The sequence below is a fragment of the Hemitrygon akajei genome, chromosome 3 (genome assembly GCF_048418815.1).
Source record: "Hemitrygon akajei chromosome 3, sHemAka1.3, whole genome shotgun sequence".
Taxonomy (NCBI): Eukaryota; Metazoa; Chordata; class Chondrichthyes; order Myliobatiformes; family Dasyatidae; genus Hemitrygon; species Hemitrygon akajei.
The window spans coordinates 9,149,515-9,171,433 of NC_133126.1; positions in this window are offsets into that span (position 1 = coordinate 9,149,515).

Here is a 21,919-nt window from a genome sequence, read left to right on the forward strand (position 1 = left end):
GTACTAACACCTTTGCACAGCACTATATTTGTCAATCTGGAGTGGAGAACGAGTTTGTAAATCTGGTTGGAGTAAAGGGTGTTGGGAATGGTGAGGGTGACGTGCCACGGGTGAGTTGTGGGACAGGTGGCAGAGGAGAAGTGCCAGGGCGGTGAGGCGGTGCAGTTGCAGACACATCCAGCCCTGAGACACCAGACTAAGTCATTTAATTCCAAACTCCATTCCCTCTCCCTTCCCCTTTTCCCAACCATGATTCCTCTCTGCCTGCCCCTTTTCCCACTCTCAGTCCACAAGAGACCCATATCAGAAACAGGTTTATCATCACTCACATATGTCATGAAAATTTTTTTTGCAGTAGTAGGACAGTGCAATTCATAAAATTACCACAGACTTGGGCATCCTAACTATATATATGTGTCCAGGACTCTTGTACAGCACTATGCCTGTGAAAAAAAACCTGATTCTGATCACTTAATTCTTGCAGAAGTTATTGTGGCCATGGCTGACAATTCAGATCAGGAGGTAAAGGCTTGCCTCCCAATTAACAGCAAAGAAATTATTCCTCAACTCACTCCTCAAGAGCTTATATTTATTATAGTCACAGAGTACGGCAGAATAGAAATAGGCTCTTTAGCCAATCTTGACCATGCTGAAATATTAATTTCTCCAGTCCCATTAACTTGCACCCAGACATAGCACTCTGTACCCATCTCATTCATGTACCTATGAAATTTCTCTTAAATGTTGAAATCAAATCTGTATCCTCTTCTTCCACTGGCAGCACTTTCCATATTCTCTCACCACCTCCTGAGTGAAGAAGTTCCCTCTCATGTTTCCTTTACATAATTCAGCTTTTACCCTTAACTCATGACCTCTAGTTGTAGGCTCATCCAACCTGAGTGGAAAAAGCCTCCTTGCATTTACTCTATCTATACCATTCATGTTTTAATGGTAAATCTGTTAAACCTCCCCTCATTCTCCTACACACCAGGGAATCATCTTTCTGTGATTCCGTCATGGATTTCAGAGCAGGAGGTAAAGGTATACTCCTCAATAAATAGTGAAATATTACCCCTAAAGGGCATTTTATTTTAAAATAATAATCATTAGTATTATATTACTCAGCTAGAGGAAATATCCTTCCTACACACCATTGAACCCTATAAGTAATTCCATAATATCTGTTATAAACTCATTTGCTTAGTCAGTGATTCCATGTTGGCAATATTTTTAAACTCCTAGAACACAATTGGAATGAAGAAGGGAAGGATAAATTCAAGGGCCATTGGACAATCAATACTGAAGAAGGGTTTTACCTGAACATTGACTGTTTATTCATTTCCGTAGATGCTGCCTGACCTGCTGAGTTCCTCCAGCATTTTGTGTGTGGTGCTCTTGTGTAGAGGTAAAGGTCGACAGACTGTGAATTTTGTGTAGATGTATGTAGGGAGAATCATAGAAAAGCAGAGCATAGCAACAGGCCCTTCAGACCATTTAGTCCATGCCGAACCATTTAATCTGCCTACTCCCATCGACCTGCACCCAGACTATCGCCCTCCATACCCTTAGCATTCATGTACCTCTCCAAACTTCTCTTATACATTGAAATTGAGATGAGAAAGATTATTGCAGAAACTCATTATTTTAAATATGTAATTAACAAGATAATCAGATATTTATATTTCAAATTCAATTACATCAACCTAAACTCGTTAATAGACTTTAATAAGTACCATCCCTCTATGGGTTGTGTTGCATATCAGTGCCAACCTTTCCATTGGAACTTCCTAATGTGGGAGAGGGATTGAAGCCATGGATCAGTGGGCTTACAGAACACGTTGTCTACATAGTTTTCTGCATCTGCACTTTGAAGAAACCGTTACATTGGTTCTATTTCCTCACTGTTTCCCCAGAGCCCTAAATCTCCCATTTTGCAGCTTTTAAAAGTTGTTTTTCTGATCTACTTCCAAAATTAATGCATTCTAGATCACAATCTAAAAAAAATCCTCTGCAAAATATGAGTAAACAAATCACAAATAAATCAATATTAACAAATGTGCATTCACACCATTGCATTTACTAACTTATTTGCATATGTTAGAGATTAATTTCCCTCAATTATCAATGCTACTTATTCAATATTCCAAATATATTTTACAATAATGCAAAAATCTTCCACACGTAACAGATGAAATTTCATAATAAAAGGAATATTAACCTGCATTTCCATTCATTATTATTTTAACTTTAAATAATAATTCTTGTAAACATATATTCCACATGTACTTTAATCCCAGGTATTTTTGAATATAGTAGCATTGATTATTACAATGTAAATAATTCATTTACACAAAAAGCTGGAGGAACTCAGCTGGTCAGGCAGCACCTATGGAAATGAATAAACAGTCGATGTTTCAGGCTGAGACCCTTCTTGAGGACATTGAATCGGTGGCAATTTTGAAACATATTCTAACATCTGCAGACTTTCTCATATTTATAATTCATTTATATATGCCTTTTACTTTTACAAAATGGATATGTTGAGATTATATGGCAGGCAGTTTTTCATTTCTGTTAGCATATTTTTCTACATTTTGATGCAACTTGTTCAATTTTAATCCACCGGCATTTTTTTTCTAAATAGTGTCAGCAATAAGTAGCTAACAAGAGAGGTTCAAGGTGTTTTGCATACGGAGATGCTCTTGGGCACATCACCTTTGTAAAGCTGCTTATTTAAGTTACTGTTGCTTTCCAGTCTGCTTGAAAAAGTCTGGCCATTCTCTTCCGAACTCTCTCATTGAAAAAGGCATTTTCACCACCAGCACTGCTGCACACCAAATATTTTTGTTCCTGCTTCCGGCACCAACCCTGAACTCATTGACTTTATCAACTTTGCATCCAACTTCCATCCTGCCCCCAAATTTACCTGGTCCATTTCCGACACCTCCTTCCCCTTTCTCGGTATCTCTGTCTCCTTCTCTGGACACAGTTTATCTACTGATGGCTTTTGTAAACCAATTGATTGTCACAGCTACCTGTACTACACCTCTTCACACACTGTGAACACTGTAAAAATGCACTGTAAAAATAAACTGTAAAAATGCAATTCCCTTCTCTTAGTTTCTCTGTCTCTACCACCTCCTCTCTCAGGATGTGGCTTTTCATTCAAGAACTAATGGGATATCCTCCTTCTTTAAAGAAAGGGGTTTTCCTTCTTCCACCATCAACACTGCCCTCACCCACTCTCTTCCATTTCGCACATGTCTGCCCTCATCCCATCCTCCCAGCGCTTCACCAGGGATAGGGTTCCTCCTGTCCTCACCTGCCACCCCAGTAGCCTCCGCAAATCGCACACAATTCTCCGTAACTTCTGTCATCTCCAACAGGATCCCACTGCCAGGCACATCTTCCCCCCACTTTCCACTTTCTGCAGGCATTGCTCACTTGCCCGTTCATCCCTCCCAATTGATCAACCTGCTGGTACTTGTCCTTGCAAAAAGAACATGTGCCACGACTGCCCCTACACCTCCACTTCCACTAATAGCCCCTTCCCATTCCCCATACCCAATTTCCCCCTCTCACCTTATCTCCTTAACTACCCATCACCTCTCTCTGGTGCTCATCCCCCTTCTCTTTTTTCCATGGTCTTTTACAATCTACATAGGACATAGAACATAGAATAGTACAACACAGTACAGGCCCTTCGGCCCACAATGTTGTGCTGACCCTCAAACCCTGCCTCCCATATAACCCCGCACCTTAAATTTCTCCATTTACCTGTCTAGTAGTCTCTTAAATTTCACTAGTGTATCTGCCTTCACCACAGACTCAGACATTTACACTACACACTGCATCCGCAAAGGAAACAGCATTATGAAGGACCCCATGCACCCCTCATACAATCTCTTCTCCCTCCTGCCATCCGGGAAAAGTCTCTGAAGCATTCAGGGCTCTCACGACCAGACTATATAACAGTTTCTTCCCCCAAGCTATCAGACTCCTCAATACCCGAAGCCTGGACTGACACCTTGCCCTACTGTCCTGTTTATTATTTATTGTAATGCCTGCACTGTTTTTGTGCACTTTATGCAGTCCAGTGTAGATCTGTAGTCTAGTATAGCTTTCTCTGTGTTTTTTTATTACGTAGTTCAATCTAGTTTTTTGTACTGTGTCATGTAAACCATGGTCCTGAAAAACATCTCATTTTTGCTATGTACTGTACCAGCAGTTATGGTCGAAATGACAATAAAAGTTGACTTGACTTGACTTGACTTGAGACAGTGCATTCCACGCACCAACCTCTCTCTGAGTAAAAACACTTCCTCTAATATCCCCCTTGAACTTCCCACCCCTTACCTTAAAGCCATGTCCTCTTGTATTGAGCAGTGGTGCCCTGGGGAAGAGGCGCTGGCTGTCCACTCTATCTATTCCTCTTAATATCTTGTATATCTTTATCATGTCTTCTCTCATTCTCCTTCCCTCCAAAGAGTAAAACCCTAGCTCCCTTAATCTCTGATCATAATACATACTCTCTAAACCAGGTAGCATCCTGGTAAATCTCCTCTGTACCCTTTCCAATGCTTCCACATCCTTCCTATAGTGAGGCAACCAGAACTGGACACAGTACTCCAAGTGTGGCCTAACCAGAGTTTTATAGATCTGCATCATTACCTCGCGACTCTTAAACTCTATCCCTCAACTTATGAAAGCTAACACCCCATAAGCTTTCTTAACTACCCTATCTACCTCTGAGGCAACTTTCAGGGATCTGTGGACATGTACCCCCAGATCCCTTTGCTCCTCCACACTCCCAAGTATCCTGCCATTTACTTTGTACTCTGCCTTGGAGTTTGTCCTTCCAAAGTGTACCACCTCACACTTCTCTGCCACTTCTCAGCCCACTTCTGCATCCTATTAATGTCTCTCTGCAGTCTTTGACAATCATCTACACTATCCACAACACCACCAACCTTTATGTTGTCTGAAAACTTGCCAGCCCACCTTTCTACCCCCACATCCAGGTCGTTAATAAAAATCACGAAACCACTAGTCACAACCCTCCAATCCAAATGTACTCCCTCTACCATGACCCTCTGCTTTCTGCAGGCAGGCCAATTCTGAATCCACCTGGCCAAACCTCCCTGGATCCCATGTCTTCTAACTTTCTGAAAAAGCCCACCATGTGGAACCTTATCAAATGCCTTACTAAAATCCCTGTAGATCACATCCACTGCACTACCTTCATCTATATACCTGGTCATCTCCTCAAAGAACTCTATCAGGGTTGTGAGACATGATCTGCTCTTCACAAAGCCATGCTGACTGTCCCTGATCAGACCATGATTCTCCAAATACCCATAGATCCTATCCCTAAGAATCTTTTCCACAGCTTTCCCACCAGAGACGTAAGGCTCACTTGACTATACTTACCTGAACTATCCCTACTACCTTTCTTGAACAAGGGGACAACATTCGCCTCCCTTCAATCCTCTGGTACCATTCCCATGGACAATGAGGACATAAAGATCCTAGCCAGAGGCTCAGCAATCTCTTCTCTCGCCTCATGGAGCAGCCTGGGGAATATTCCGTCAGGACCCGGGGACTTACCCGTCCTTATGTATTTTAACAGCTCCATACAACTCCAACACCCCCTCTCCCTTAATATCAACATGCTCCAGAACTTCAACCTCACTCATATTGTCCTCATCGTCATCAAGTTCCCTCTCATTGGTGAATACTGAAGAGAAGTATTCATTGAGGACCTCACTCACTTCCACAACCTCCAGGCACATCTTTCCATTTTTATCTCTAATCGATCCTACCTTCACTCCTCTCATCCTTTTGTTCTTCACATAATTGAAGAATGCCTTGGGGTTTTCCTTTACCCTACTCGCCAAGGCCTTCTCATGCCCCCTTCTTGCTCTCCTCAGATCCTTTCTTGCTACCCTATATTAGGTAGATATATAGGACATAGGAATCTCCTATCAGATTCCCCCATCTCCAGCCCTTTATGTCTTTCACCTATCAGTTTCCCAGTTCTTTGGTTCACCAGTCCCCCTTTTTTGATTGCAACTATCACCTACCAACTTGTACTTCTTCCTGCCCCCTCCCACCTTTTTGCTCTAAATTCCCTTTTTTCCCCAGTCCTGATGAAGGGTCTCAGCCTGAAACATCAATTGTTTACTCTTTTCCTTTGATACTCTTTGACCTGCTGAGTTTCTCCTGCATTTTGTGTGTGTTCACTGAATCATGACTGAAAGAAGATTCCAGTTGTAAGCTAAGTGTCCAAGGATACATAATGCATCGAAAGACAGGCAGGAAGGCAGAGAGGGCAGAGTTGCTCTATTAGCGAAAAATGAAATCAATCATGAGAAAGAAGTGATATAGGGTCGGAAGGTGTTGAGTCATTGCAGATAGAGTTAAGGAACTACAAGGATAAAAAGACCCTAATGGGGGTTATATACAGACCTTCCAAAAAGGAGTAATGATGTGGACAACAAGTTACAATGGGAGATAGAAAATGCATGCTAAAAGGGCAATGTTATAACAGACATGGTGGACTTCAATATACAGGTAGATTAGGAAAATTAGGTTTATGTGGGATCACAAGAGTGGGAATTTCTGGAATGCCTCTGTTATGGCTTTTTAGAGCTGCTCATGGTTGGGCCCACTAGGGGATCAACTATTCTAGATTGGTCTTGCACAATGAACCAGAATTGATTAGAAAGCTTAAGGTAAAAGAACCCCTTCATGTGATCATGATATGACTAAATTTCAGAAGGAGAAGCTGAAGTCAGATGTATCAGTGTGAAAGGAGATGGCCAGAGCTGATTGGAGAAGAGTATTAGCAGGGATGATGGCAGAGCAGCATTTGCTAGAATTTCTGGAAGCAATTCGGAAGGCACGGGACATATACATCCCAAAGAGGAAGAAGTATTCTAAAGGCAAGATGGCACAACCATGGCCAACAAGAGAAATCAAAGCAAACATAAGAGCCAAAGAAAGGACATAAAATAGATTTAAAAATAGTGGGACAATAGAGGATTGGGAAGCTTTTTAAAAACCATCATAAGGCAAGTTAAAATGGCATTAAGGAGAAAAAGATGGAATATAAAAGTAAGCTAGCCAATAATATTAAGGAGGGTACTAAAAGTTTCTTCAGAGACATGAAGTGTAAAGGAGAGGCGAGAATGGATATTGGACCACTGAAAAACAATGCTGGAGAGATAGTAATGGGGGACAAGGAAATGGCAAATAAACTGAATAAGTAGTTTGCATCAGTCTTCACCATGGAACACACGGGCAGCATGGTGAAAATTCCAGGTGTCCAGGTGGAAGTTACCATTACCAGAGAGAGGTTTCTTGGGAAACTGAAATGCCTGAAGATAAGGTAAGTCACCTGGATCAGATATTGCATACCTCAGGGTTCTAAACTACGTAGCTGAAGAAATTGTGGAAATATTATTAATGATCTTTCAAGAATCACTAGATTCTGGAATGATTCCAGAAGACTGGAAAATTGCAAATGTCACCCCACTCTTCAAGAAGGCAGAGAGGCAGAAGAAAGGAAACTGTAGGCAAGTTAGTATGAAGATGTTGGAAATAATTATTAAGGGTAAGCTCTCAGGGTACTTGGAGGCACATTATAAAATAAACTGCGGTCAGCATGGTTTCCCCAAAGCAAAATCTTGCCTGACAAAATTAACAAACAAGATAGACAAAGGAGAATTGGTTGAAGTTGTGTACTTGGATTTTCAGAAGGCCTTTGACAAGGTACCACACGTAAAGCTGTTTAACAAACTGAGCCCATGGCATTACAGGAAAGATTCTAGCATGGATAAAGCATTGGCTGATTGGCAGGAGGCAGACAGTGGGAATAAAGGGAGCCTGGTCCGGTTGGCTGTTGGTGATTCCACAGGGGCCTGTGTTGGGACAAATTCTTTTTACATTATTTCATAATGCTTTGGATGATGAAATTGATGGCTTTGTTGCAAAGTTTGCTAATGATATGAAGCTAACTGGAGGGGCAGGTAGTTTTGAGGAAGGAGTTAGATTAGGAGATTGGGCAAAGAAATGGCAAATGGAATACAGTGTCAGGAAGTGGATGTTCATGAACTTTGGTAGAAGAATTGAAAGGGTTGATGATTTTCTAAGTGTAGAAAATACAAAAAAAAACTGTGGTGCAAAGTTAATTTGCAGGTTGAGTTGGTGGTGAGGAGGGCAAATGTGATGTTAGCATTAATTTCAAGGGGGTGAGAATATAAAAGCACAGATACCAAGTTGAAACTTTATAAAGCACTGGTGAGGCCCCACTTAGAGTATTGTAGGTAGTTCTAGGGTCCTTATCTTAGAAAGGATGTACTGAAACTATTAGAGTTCAAAACAGGTTTACAAAAATATTTCCAGGATTGAAAGGTTTGTCATATGAAGAGTATTTGATGGAATTCAGAAGAATGAGGGCTGACCTCATTGAAGCCTATTAAATGGTGAAAGCCCTGATAGTGGATGTGGAGATGATGTTTCCTATGGTGGGAGAGTCTAAGACCAGAGACTATAGCCTCAGAATAGAGGGACGTCCTTTTAGTACAGAGATTAAGAGGAATTTGTTAACCAGAGAATGGTGAATCTGTGAAATTCTTTGTCATAGGTAGTCATGGAAACCAAGTCTTTATGTATATTTAAGGCAGAGGTTGATAGGTTCTTGATTGGTCAGGGCATGAAGGCATATAGGGAGATGGTAAGAGATTGGATCTGAGAGGGAAAATAGATCGGCCATGATGAAATGGCAGAGCAGACTCAATGCCCTAACTCTGCTCCTATATCTTACGGTCTTATGATCTTCAAAGCCAATGCGATCCTAATTTGCCACCTACCTTCCTCTAGACAACACCTATCATCTCTCATTCACTCCCTCCTCTTCTTCTGCTGCTGACAAATCTATCTATCTCCATCTCCTCTTAGATCACATTTCTTCCTATTCTGATGTTTGGTTTGAACAACAACTGAACCTCTTGACCACGTCTGCATGCTTTTTTGTATTGAGTTGCTGACCCGTGATTGGCAGATTAAATGTTTACGCTAACAAGCAGGCGTAGAGGAGCACCTAATAAAGTAGCCACTGAGTGTATATCTTGAAATACATCCAAGTTGTGTTGGGTTAATGTTGATTTGTAGCTGATAAATTGCTGCTGACTTTGTTTAAGGTTTCCGAGTGAAATAGTAAGATGTTCAAGTTTGTGGTATTGACATCCCACATTGAAGAGTAGTCATCTACATGGGGAACACTCAGTGTGGAAAATAGTTTTACATTTCCTATCTGACCACATTTGTTCTCACACTTCCGATACTTGCTTGGGCTGATAATCACAGTTGGATTGTCATTACATCTGCCAAAAGCACTCTTTGATGCCCAATCCCCTGTTGTATCTCAGTGTCAGTCACTATATTTCATTGCTTTCATTGAAGGTTCCATCTCATCTTTGGATCGTGTTGGTTTCCCATAAGATATAACTAAAAATATAATGAAAAACAACCCTGTTGTAGCTGAAAACTGCTTTATGTCAGAAAACAGGCAATCTGTACTATGTAGTGGATTTCACAAAAAATATTTATTGATGATCTGTCTGTCATTCCTGGTTACACATCACAGATTTTAATATCCTGTTGAAATACAGTACGTGCTGCAAGACCTTCACAGTTATTAAAATATTCAAAATGTTATTGATTGAGTGTTTTTACAGCAGTTCTTAAAAATGTCTTTCATGGAACAATACTGTGTTATTCAAACTTTTAATTAATTTTCCTAATATTTCTTTTTGTTTTGTTTTGCAATATTGAATACCACAAAAAAGTGATAATGATCTCATTCCACCAAATGTAAAATTCATAACTCCTCTCTTTATGCCAACAAGTTTGCATGAATATACAACCCCTCCCACACAAATCCTCCCCGGCACCCACTACACGCACGCACACACACACACACACACAAACACACACACACACACACACACACACACAAACAAGACTTTAACAAGGATATTTTGCATGGACGAACAACAGTGCTCACACCCGCCGCCCCACATGCATACACATACACACACATGCGCGTGAGCAAGATTTTAACAAGGCCATTTTTCTCTCTTGCTATATTGTACCACTATATGCATAATGGTACAAAATTCAGAGCAGTAGGAAAAACAGAAAAATAACCAACCTTGCTTCTTCATTGCTCCACTGAGTATCTCTTTGAGAAACAAATTGGGATCAGCTGATATATCTATTTTATATATTTATTTCCTTATTTTATTTAGAGGTATAGTACAGAACAATCTTTTCCGACCCAAGCATCCGTGGGTTGCAGGGTGCTGTAGCTTGTTGGGCTGCAAGGGCCTGTTTCGTGCTGTATCTCTAAAGAAGTAATAAATCTCTCTGAATCCAGAATCAATTATAATTGCATCATTTCCATCATTATTTTCAGTGTGTATAAATGGTTCTATTGAGGAATAGAGCACTAAAAAGGCCTTTTGGCCCATCTGGTCTGTGCTGAACTGTTATTCTGCCTAGAGCAATCAACCCAGACCTGCACCATGGCCCTCCATACCCCTCCTATTCAAGCAGTTACCCAAGCTTTCTTAAATGTTACATTCAAACTCATGTCCACCACTTCTACTGGCAGCTCGTTCAACACTTTCACCACTGTCTAACTGAAGAGTTTCCCTCACGGTCCCTTAAATATTTCACCTTTCACCCATAACTTATTGACTTACCATTACAGTGGGAGTCTACAGTAACTGTAAAGATACCTCTGCTGGGACAATGGAATTCACATGGATGACCTCTGAGGACAGACACTCGAGCAGGCACTTTAAATTAGTGTTGTGGGGGTTAAATTTCGGGATACACAAACCCCTCTAATTATTGATTAGTTGGTTGAAGATGTTTGATGTAGTCCAATTAACATTACTTCACTTTCTGAATGTTAGGCCAATGCATTTAATAATGTCTTACAGCCATGTGGTTTTACAAAACCCATCCCTAGATTGGCTTCCGACTGTGAGCCAGCAGTCATATTTTTGTTTCAGACAGCGGAGCTTATTCATTCAACTCGGCTTTCAATTTCAAAACTGATTACTGCCTGTAGTTTACATTTTGAAATTCTCATGACATCTGGTTCTCATTTGTATTAATAGTTACTATATCTTAAACATGTATGGGGTAATTTTATCAACTGATTCCACCAGTAGTGAGCATCTTTTCTCAGAAGTATGTACAACACTGTGCAAAAATCCTAGGCTCATATATACAGTAGCTCGGGTGCCTAAGATTTTTGACAGTATTGTGGTAATTTTATGTATTGCACTATACTGCTGCTGCAAAAACTGACATATGTGAGTGATGATAAACCTGATTCTGATATGGGTCACTGCTGTGAACTGAGAGTGGGAAGGAAGCATGGAAAAGGGGAATCATGGTTGGGAAAAGAGAACAGGAGATGGAAGGGTGCAGGAAGCTCCAGAAAGACATTCTGTAATGATCAATAAACCAATTGTTTGGGATCAAATGAGCTTCTCTGGTTGTTTGGTGTCTCATGCTTGTACCCACTGCACCCCCACCGCTGGCTTTCTTTCTCTGCCACCTGTCCCTCACCCCTCCCATGGTGCTCCAGCTTCGCTGTTCCCAACATCCTTTGCTCCTGCCAGATCTACAACTCACTTTCCATTTCATTTTAACAGCTGCAGTACTGTGCAGAAGCCTTAGGTGCCACAGTTATAGCTATGTGTCTAGGACTTTTGCACATTACTGTATTTCCACAGGTGCTGTGTAACCTGCTGCATGTTTATTTCTATTTAGGACTTCAAGCATTTTCAGGTTGGCTAACATTTTTCAGCAGTGAAATTTAAATATCTGATAGCACTGATGCTTTCTGCAACGTGAGATTGGGTGACAGAGAAATGTTTTGAAGGAGTCATTAAGTGAGTAAATTCAGCATGCTATGTTTGCATACAAAGATTCCAAAAAGCTTGCAGTTGGAATGTTGAACAGCTTTGGTGAATGGCTAATCAGAAACCAAGAGGTTCTGCAGATACAGTACTGGAAATCCAGAGCAACAAACACAAAATACTGGAGGAACTCAGTAGCTAAGGCAGTATCTATGGAGATGAATAAACCAGGGTGCATCTCTTACATTTTTTTTGCTTCTTCCCTGCCCATCATCTCACTCTGGTGCCTCTCCTCCTTCCCTTTGTCCCATGGTCTGGTCCACTCTCCTCTCCTATCAGAATCTTTCTTCTTCAGCCTTTTACATTGTTCCCTCAGCACCTCCCAGCTTCTTGTTTCATCCTCCTCCACCCACCTTCTTATTCTGGCATCGTCCCCCTTCCTTTCTGGTCCTGAACAAGGGTCTCAGCCCAAGATGTTGACTGTTTATACCTCTACACAGATGAGGCCTGACTTGCTGAGTTCCTCCAGTATTTTGCCTGTGTTGCTTTTAAAGAATAATCACTTCCTTAAAATGCTGTATTAATTAAGTTTGTTTTCCCATAAATTTAAAGACATAACAACACTTAGGTTCCTTCTGCGTAGCCTCCAGACTGATGGCATGAATATCAATTTCTCCTTCCGGTAAAACATCTTTCCCCACTCTGGTCCTTTACCACTTCACCTTCTAGCTATTCTCCATCCCCTCCCCCTACCTTTTTATTCTGTCATCTTCCCCCTTCCTTTCCAGTCCTGGGGTAGGATCTCGGCCCAAAACATTGACAGTTTACTCATGTCCGTAGATGCTGCCTGAGCAGCTGGCTTCCTCCAACATTTTCTGTGTGTTGCTTTGGACAAATTGTCACTTCCCTGAATTGAGTTTGTTCTCTCATAAATGCCCTCTGTTGTACGGAACTTAGAGTCATAGAGTTATGCAGCATGGGAGCAGGCCGATCAAGCCAACACATCCAAATGGAACAAGTTGCCTACCTGAGCTGGACTTATTCACCTGCATTTAGTCCATTTTGCTCTGAGCCTTTCTTATTCACGTACCTATTTATGTATTTATTGAGATATAGCACAGACTAGGACCTTCCAGTCCTTCAAGTTGCACCGCATGGCAATCCCCCAGTTTAATCCTAGTCTAATCACAAGGTAATTTACAATGAAAAATTAACCTACCAACCAATATATCTTTGGACTGTGGGAGGAAGCCAGAGCATCTGGAGGGAACACCAGTAGTCATGCAGAGAACATCCAAACTCTTTACAGGCAGTGATGGGAATTGAACCCAGGTCACCTGTAGTGTTAAGTGTTAGGCTGAGAACTTCACTACCCTGCCATGTCATATGATGTAGGTGATCATGGGCTATCCATGACCATGATTGCTCTCGGCAAATTGTTGATAGAAATAATTTACCATTGCCTTCTTCTGGGCAGTGTCTTTAGAAGATGGATGAACCCAGTCATAATCATAACTCCTCAGAGATTATCTCCCTGGTGTCAGAGTTCGCTTAACCAGGACTTGTGATATGCACCAAGTGCTCATACGACCATCCACCACCTGCTTCATGTGACCATGATTGGGGCGGTGGGGGGGGGGGGGGCGCAAGCAGGTGCTACTTCTTGCCCAAGGGTGACTTGCAGGCTAGCGGAGGGAAGGAGTGCCTCACATCTCCTTTGGTAGAGACATATGTCTGTCTACCCTGCACCCATCTGCGACTCTATAACTCTAAAAAGCCATGATAATTAAATTGATTCTGATTCTAATTCAGATTCTAATATAGGAATTTTATTTTAAACAAGGAAATCTTTTGCAGACAATTAATTTACAATTCTCGGAAGCAATATATCAAGCCTGGTTCTACCAAATGCTGCCAATATTCTTTTGAAAAGCCTTTTGATCTGAGGCTTAAATTGAAGACTTTTGCCTTGTGAAAGGCTGAAGTCAATGGGAGGAGGAGGATGGGCGGAAAGGGGCAAGTTCTCCTTTAATGCTCACATTCACCGTGGTTTCAGCTGAGTGACAGATTGACAGGCGGAGCTGAAATGCAAGAAGGCACTTTAACTCCAGCAGAGGAGGCAGAATTAAGTGGATTCTGTCCAGGTGACTACCACCTTCAATCTTACAGCTGATTCCACTTAGATGGATATTTGTAAAGTGAATGTTTGTGCAGGGAACAAATTGAAAACTAAAAGCAATTTTCCATGTCGTACCATCATAACCATTGCAGAATACTAAATACCCTCAGCTCTGCTGTTACAGAGATGGCATTGCTTAGCAATTTGCAGCAGTCAAATTGCCTTGTATCATGGTTCATGACTTCCTTGCTGAAATGTGTAAATGCCTGAGCATAGAAAAAGTTACTTCTTCTTGTTTCACTAGCCCCTACTTTCTCCCCAATCAACAATGTCATCAAAGAAAAATGCCTGCAAGGCACATGGTAGCACCGAGGTTAGCGTGACACTATTACAGCTCGAAGCATGAAGCTCAGTTTTGGCGCCATCTGTAGGCAGTGTGTACGTTTTCCTTGTGAATACAGAGATTTCCTCTGGGTGCTCGGGTTTCCTCCCACAGTTCAAAGTCATACCGATTAGTCAATTCACAAACACAAGAAAATCTGCAAATGCCGGAAATGCTTGTATACACACAAAATACTCGAGGAACTCAGCAGGCCAGGCAGCATCCATGGAAACGAATAAAGACTCATAAGTCCCGATGAAGGATCTCAGCCTGAAATGTTGACTGTTTACTCCGATTTGTAGGTTAATTGATTTTTGTAAATTACTCTCTGATTAGTCTAGTGTCAAATTGGTGGGTTGTCAGGCACGTTGGGATAGAAGGGCCTGTTCCACACTTTATCTCTAAATAAAGTTTAAAAGCTACAGTAAAATAAATCTTGTAGTACAAAGATCAAGATTGATACAAAATTTGGAATAGAAACTGGATCTCATTCAGTCTCGAGATGGGTGGGTTACAGCAGCAAGAGATGACAAATATACACTCAGTGGCCACTTTCTTAGGTACAGCAGATATCTAATAAATTGGCCACTGTGTGTTTTAAATGTTATCCATTGTGAGTAGTTGAGTGGTAAGATCAGGAGGGTGGGGATTTGATGGGAACAGGGGTTGCGACAGTAGAGCAGCAGTTAGCACAACACTATTTCAGCTTGGCGCATCAGAGTTCAGAGTTCAATTCCGACATTGTCTGTAAGGAGTTTGTATGTCTTCACTGTGAATGCATGGGTTTCTGCTGGGTGCTCCAGTTTCCTCCCATAGTCCAAAGATGTATCGGTTATTAAGCTAATTCGATACTATGAATTGTCCTGTGGTTGACACTCGTCTGTCTCTAGGGACTATGGGTGCAAGCTTGGGAAGAAGGTATAGAGATTCTGAGATGTCCAGTCATCAAGCTTCCTTTCTCAGCCTCACCAGTGTAGTCCAAAGGAAACCGAAACAATACATTTGACACCAGCTTGGCTTCAGGAGCTGCCAGAAAGACATCCAGTGATGTCCAGCTGCCTTAGGGCCTCCACTCCAGATTTTCTGTCAGGGCTTACTCCAGTAGCCTTTGTCTCTCCCAAGGCTGCCCATAAGGCAGGTGATTAGGCCCAGGTTAAATAGGTGCGTTGTTGAAAGGCATGGCATGTTGGGCCAGAAGAGTCTCCCCATCTCCCCAATCAACAACATCATAGAAAAATGTCTGCAAGAATTATTTCAGGTTCATTAGTATGTTCAATTCTTACTTCAGGATATACCTCAGTTCAACAGTGACACTGGGCACTCCTGTTATCTCCCACAATCCAAAGACGTACTGGTTAGCGTTAGTGAAGTGTAGACATACAATGTTGGCATCAGAAATGTGGCAATACTTACGGATAGCTCAGTACAATCCTTGTTGATTTTGATTTGAGACAAATGGCGCCTTTCACTGAATGTATCGATGTATGTGTGACAAGTAAAGCTAATCTTTAATATTCACCATTCCACCATCATTCTCACTGACACCTCTATTGTCACCCTCACTATTCTGTTCATCTCCAACTTTTACCACCATCCACATTGTTACCCTCTTCTCCATTCTCTTCATCATCCTCATGAGTTTCATCCTCATCTGTATCACTATCTTCATCATCACCTTGTTCCTCATTCAGATCACCATGCTCATCGTCCTCATTGACAATCTCATCACCGTTCCCATCCCATGTTTACCTGTTGCATCATCTCCTCCTCAGACCCAAAATGAGTATCAGTGTTACACAGATGGAGTCTGGTGGTTAAAACCTAACCATCACCACCCAGGCCATGCTCTCTTACCACTGCTGCCATCAGGCAGGATGCACTGGAGCCCTGGATCCCAGTCCAGCGGGTTCAGGAACAGTTATCATCCCGTAGCCATCGTTTAAATCTTTTGAGTCTTTGTTCATGTTTCTCACAAAATATTCAAGATGTTTAAACTGTTTTAAGTTAGTTACTTGATTTTCAAAAGTTCTTAAATGCTTCTAAACATCAGGGATGTACAGGAGGGTTTGAAAATGTTAACTACCTTGAGAGACAGTAAAAAGTGACGGGTCAAATCTTTTATCAGCTATCTCCTTAGACTGCCCGTGTAACCAGATTACACCTACAGGAGCTTGTCACCGTGTACAGCCTTGCTTAAGAGATTCTGAGTGTTATTGTGCAGCAAGTAATGTGTCTCATAATCTTATAAACAGCTATCAGATCTCCCTCAGCCTCCTTGAAAGTTCTTCTATAAACTGTATGAACTCTACAGGGAGGAATCTACTGAGATTTTTTCATATTAGAGAAGGCCATTTGATTGACTGAGCTTAAGCTTATATTGATCTCATTCTACCATTTTATTTCCCTGATAGTTATTCTCTCACACATTAGGGACCTGCATTAGGGATAATTTAGTCATCTATTTATCTCACAACCAATATGTCTTTGGGATGATTTTTGCAAAGAAAGTGGATAAACTTCATGCATACAGTACTAAGGGAATCTGTCATTTCAAATTCCGTTTCAGAGACTTGTACACTAAGGTGACAATGAATGAGTTACTGGGCTCTTGGAGGAGACTTCAATGATAGGACCAATCTGGCCTTTAATCTGGACATAAAAACCAGCCCCTATTTTAAAAATACTTGCAGTTTGCCTGGCATCCTTTCCGATAGTCATCGTTCAATTTCTTCATCAAAACTGTCTAACACTGATTGAAGGTACCTTGGAACATAGGACAGTACAGCTCAAGAAAAGGCCCTTCAGCCCACAAAGTTGTGCCAATCCAATTAAATTAGGAATCAAATGGCTAACTAAATAAATCCCTTCTGCCTACACGACTTCCATATCATTCCATTTCCCTCATGTTCCAGGGTCTATCTAAACATCTTTTAAAGGTCTCCGATGTATCTGGCTGTACCACCACCCCAGGCAGCACATTCCAGGCACCCACCGCTTGCCGTGTAAAAAAAGAACTTGCCCCTCACATCTCCTTTAAAATTACTTTCTTTCACCAAAAATGCACACTCTCTGGTATTAGACATTTAATCCCTGAGAAAAACTTACTTTCCATCTAACGCAGGAAAGGGTCACGGACTTTTTGCTTAATGGTATTGGTTCATGGCATAACAAAGTTGGGAATCCCTGGTCTAATGTATCTATGCCTCTGATAATCTTATAAACCTCAGCCTCTGCGGCTGACCAGCAGAGTTGCAAACTTAGCAAAACCAAATCTGCAAGGCATTACTTGCTGAACAATAACACTCATAATCTCTTTAGCAAGGCCATACATTGTAACAGAGTCCTGTAGGAGTAATATGGTTACATGGGCAGTCTAAAGAGATAACTGATAAAAGATTTGACGCATCGCTTTACTGTCTATCAAAGCAGTTAACATTTTCAAACTCCACTGTACATCCTGATGTTTAGAAGCATTTAAAAACCTTTAAAAATCAAGTAACTAACTTAAAAAAGTTTAAACATCTTGAAAAATTTGTGAGGAATATGAAAAAAAATCCAAAAAAATTCATAGAAATAACTTAAAACATTATAACAAACATAAATAATGAACATACCATATTTTCACCTACCTTCCTCACTCCATTCAAAAGAATGGGTTGATGGTCCTGAATGATGTGCACTGCTGTCAGATGAAAGCTCCTGTACTCAAGCCATCTTGGCCTCTCCTTCTCTCTCTCCCCCCCCCCCCCTCCATCTCCAGTCCCCAGATCGGGGGGGGGGCTTCGAGATGCAAAGCAGAAAGTTGTAAAATTGGAACTGCGAGTTGCTGGTCTGCTGTTCGTGTTGCTGTAGGAGTGGTCCCTCTCTCCCTCACTTGCAAGCGAGAACCTGTCTGAGGTACTGAAGTATTGGGTTATGGACTGTAGTTTTTGATGGACTCGGATCAAGGTTGGAGGGTTTTTGCTATTGCTTGCATAGTAGAGGGGAAGAGCGGGGGGTTGGTGCTTCTGCTAGTGCAAGTTGGGGGAGAGTCGATGCTGCTGCTTGTGTTGGGAGGGGGGAAGGGGATTTGTAGTTCTGATGTTACTATCAATAATTATTTGAACTTACTTGTTTCATAGATGTCTTTGTGAAGAGTAAGAATTTCGGGCTGCCTACTGTATACATTCTCTGACATTAAATTGAAACCATTTTTAATTTGAGTTTAACCTGACACACTCTCTGCGGGTAGACTCAGCCTATGTGCTGGGAAAACCCAGCCAATACCCCTTGCAGTCAGGTGGCAACATGCAGCCAGGAAGTTGGTCATGAAGTTCAGCTAGGACCTTCAAGATAACTGTGCCTGCCCAGATTTGAATTTGGTAGCACTCATAGGCTTAATTTCCAGCAGTTTCCCACAGAAATGCTACCTGCTCTCTTCAAGTTCTAATCTATTTGTTGTCCTTTCGATGTCGCTGGCCGTGCTATTTGGGTGCTATGGCAGCGTTGTCATTGGCAGGATGCTGTTACAACTTGGATTTCAATTCTGGCATCCTCTGTAAGAAAGTTTTTCTTCCTGTGTGTGCTTAGGTTTCCTCCTGATGTTCTGGTTTCCTCCTACATTTGAATTAGGTAGGTTAATTAGTCACTGTAAATTGTCCTGTGATTAGGCTAGAGTTAAGTAGTTCGGTTGCTGGGTAATGTGGCTTGCTGGGCCAGAAGGATCTGTTCTACAGTATTGCTAAATGAATAAAATAAATAGAAGCTGTATTTTCTATAATTCCAAAGTCAATATACTTCAATAAAGTATACATTTGACCATAAAAATCTTTGGTATTTCCTGCGATTATGAGAAGTGTAAGCCCTTCAATATTAATATAATAGCTGTTGAGACCGGTTTAAAATATTTGGCTCTGTGTATTTGAGAAAATATTAACAAGTCTGCTTCCTGTTCATTCTTCATAATCGTTAGGCCTACATGGCAACCTTTGTCAACAGGATTAAATAAAATAACAAGAACAATTTAATAATAGATCTTCAGGTTTCAAAGTGGTAAGATCTTTTTCTTCTAAAGGTCTGCCAGATTAAAGTATAAGATAATGACAGCATCAATTTTAATTTGAAGTCAGATGGATGGGAGATAAGTCAGGAATGGCATTTACAGGTCTCCATCATGTATCTCCCTGCAGCCCAAGCATTTGAAGTTGGGCTTAACCTAACAAAATCTCAGATAGTGACAGAGTCAATTAATTTTAATTAATGAAAAAGCAACAGAGAGGAAGGACACAAAATACCTCAAATAGCTTTTGGGCAATTCAGCCAGCTTTATGGGCAGGGTCTTCCCTAGAGGGCTCTTTCCTTCCCAAGCTTGGATTTAAATTGATTAAAGAAATAAAATAAAAATATCTGACTCACTTATTGCTAATAAAAGTGGAATTACAACAGGCTGTAGCATAAGGTCAAATATTTCCACCTTGTTTTATGTACTAGTTGCCCTGGGTTGAAGCTTATTTTCTACTATAGCCTTTATCAGATCAATTAAATCTTGAACTCTGGAAGAAAATAGCAGATGCAAGCCTGTTTCTAACTGGCTTCCTTACTGCACAATTTATATTCTCGATGGGAGAGATTTCTTTTTGAAGTTGAAGAAGCTCTTATTAAAAAACAAGATGCCATTTTATTGTGTTATGAGGCAAAATAAATGGCTCTATAGCATCATCATCAGCATCATTATGTGCTGTGTAACATGACATGGCCAATCATGGTCTAATTTTTCTACAGAAGCAGTTTGCCATTGTCTTCTTCTAGGTGGTGCCTTTACACGATGGGTGACCCTAGCCACATTATTAACGCTCTCCAGAGATTGTCTGCCTAGCATCAGTGGTCGCATAACCAGGACTGCTCAGATGACCATCCACCACCTGCTTCCACGCTTTCACATAACCCTGATTAGTGGGCTAAGCAAGTGCTACACCTTTTCCAAGGGTGAAGGGAAGGAGCGCCGCTTTCTTCCTTTGGTAGAGATGTACCTCCACCTCTAAAGTGTAAAACAGTTTTACATTCCAGAAAAAGATGGCACCAGCAAACAAAGTGACCGAGGGCAATGGCCTCCAGACATTTCACAAAGCCGCTTCTTTCACTTCCGTTGCATCTTTTTTTTCTTTCATATGCTCAGCTTCTGTTGGAGCATGTTAAGTGATCTACATGTTGGTGGTGTGTTTTTGGGCCGACAGAGCAGTCTGGTGCTTTGATGCCTCTGAGAGAATTCCATGAGCTTTGCTGCCTCAAGGCCAAGAAGCCTGGAGATGGTGCATGAGCCCATGACTGACTCTATTTCTCACCTGTTCAGTGCCATCTAGCAGCCTGTCACTCACTGGAAAGTGTGTCTCTCTTCCTCTCGCTTGCTTCAACCAGAGGAAGGTGCCTGTGCTCGCATAGTCTCTCCCTTCCTCAATGCTGTCAGAGAATGGTGCTGGTTCATAGGCAAGGTTTAATCAACATGGTCTGTGGACTGGACTCTGTATTTCATTTTATGATCTGTTTCTGGTTTACTTTTTTTGTTGCTATTTAGGAGATTTTGAAATCAGGGCAGACTTCAGATAACAAACATACGTGGACCTTTCAATTTTCTGTTTTATATTCTGTGTTATTCACTCTTGTTTTTGTTGCCGTTTGCATGATTTTTTTGTGAAGGGGGGTTGATGTTTTCCATCAAACAGATTCCATGTTTTTCTTTGTTTCATGACTGTCTGTGGGGAGGACAAATCTCAGGGTTGTATACTGCATACGAACGTTGATAGATAGATAGATAGATAGATAGATACTTTATTCATCCCCATGGGGAAATTCAACATTTTTTCCAATGTCCCATACACTTGTTGTAGCAAAAACTCATTACATACAATACTTAACTCAGTAATAATATGATATGCATCTAAATCACTAACTCAAAAAGCATTAATAATAGCTTTAAAAAAAGTTCTTAAGTCCTGGCAGTTGAATTGTAAAGCCTAATGGCATTGGGGAGTATTGACCTCTTCATCCTGTCTGAGGAGCATTGCATCGACAGTAACCTGTCGCTGAAACTGCTTCTCTGTCTCTGGATGGTGCTATGTAGAGGATGTTCAGGGTTTTCCATAATTGACCGTAGCCTACTCAGCGCCCTTCGCTCAGCTACCGATGTTAAACTCTCCAGTACTTTGCCCACGACAGAGCCCGCCTTCCTTATCAGCTTATTAAGACGTGAGGCGTCCTTCTTCTTAATGCTTCCTCCCCAACACGCCACCACAAAGAAGAGGGCGCTCTCAACAACTGACCTATAGAACATCTTCAGCATCTCACTACAGACATTGAATGATGCCAACCTTCTAAGGAAGTACAGTCGACTCTGTGCCTTCCTGCACAAGGCATCTGTGTTGGCAGTCCAGTCTAGCTTCTCGTCCAACTGTACTCCCAGATACTTGTAGGTCTTAACCTGCTCCACACATTCTCCATTAA